This window comes from Hoplias malabaricus, chromosome 4 (genome assembly GCF_029633855.1).
Source record: "Hoplias malabaricus isolate fHopMal1 chromosome 4, fHopMal1.hap1, whole genome shotgun sequence".
In the NCBI taxonomy this organism is placed as follows: domain Eukaryota; kingdom Metazoa; phylum Chordata; class Actinopteri; order Characiformes; family Erythrinidae; genus Hoplias; species Hoplias malabaricus.
The window spans coordinates 49,403,905-49,405,012 of record NC_089803.1 but is presented as its reverse complement, the minus strand read 5'-3'; positions in this window follow the sequence as shown (position 1 = coordinate 49,405,012).

Below are 1,108 nucleotides of genomic sequence, written 5' to 3'. Positions count from 1 at the left end.
TTCCTTGCCACTGTCGCCCCTGGCTTGCTCACTTGAGGGTTTACATTTGTTTTTACATTTCATGTCAAATCTTTGTCTTACTGGAATTCTGTGAAGCTGCTTTGTGACAACATCAGTTGTGAAAAGCGCTATATAAATAAATTTGATTTGATTTGATTATTAAACCAGGTATTGGTACTTTTGGAAGTGTGGACAGGTGCCAAGCACTGCTGGATATAAAATCTGCATCTCCAGAAAGTGTGTCAGCAGAGGGAAGCATGAAGTGCTTTAAAATTTCATGGTATACGGCTGCGCTGACTTTAGACTTGATATAACACAGTGGACCAACATCAGCAGATGACTTGGCTCTCCGAACCAACACTGATTGAGGAATTTAAAACATTTATTTTTTTAAATGACAGAATATCTTGATATCTTCATGACTTGTGGATTTTCTTTTAAAATCAGTTTTTACCCTAATGTTTAGATATGCAAGATGTCGATGTCCCTGTCACCCAAGTGCAAGATGCCGTTTCCATTGGCATGTGCCAGCGGAATCTGAATGTAAGGTGCCAATGCCTTTCCATGTAATTACCGCTACTGCATCTGTGGTGGAATTAGGGTGAATTATTGCACATGGTGTGCATGACATTCATATTGGTGAAAGCACTGTTAATGGTGAACGATACTGGATGGATGGTCCCTCTCCTTTTAAGCATGGAGGACATGTCATCAATGATTTCCAGTCTTATGCTGCCCTTTATATTTTTGAAATGTGTTAATTGAATCTAATTTACAATGGGCAATAAACCTAATTTCTCAGTTTCATAATTTAAAATATTGTATTTTCAATTAAATATAAGATTTAAATTATTTGCCAAGCATATGTAAGATTATTTAGTACAGCAAGTGCAAAATAAAAGCAATCATTTATTTGCATGACCTTTTTAAGAAAAAAGGATTAACATGTATGGATTTTAAATGTGAAGAAAAAAAATTATTTCACAGCACAAACAAATGATAAATTTACATCTCATTTAATATTTGGCTGTTACAACTGTTTCAAAGTACCACCTGATTTTTTACAATAAAAAAGCCTGCAATTATTAATTGGTTTATTTATTTTGTA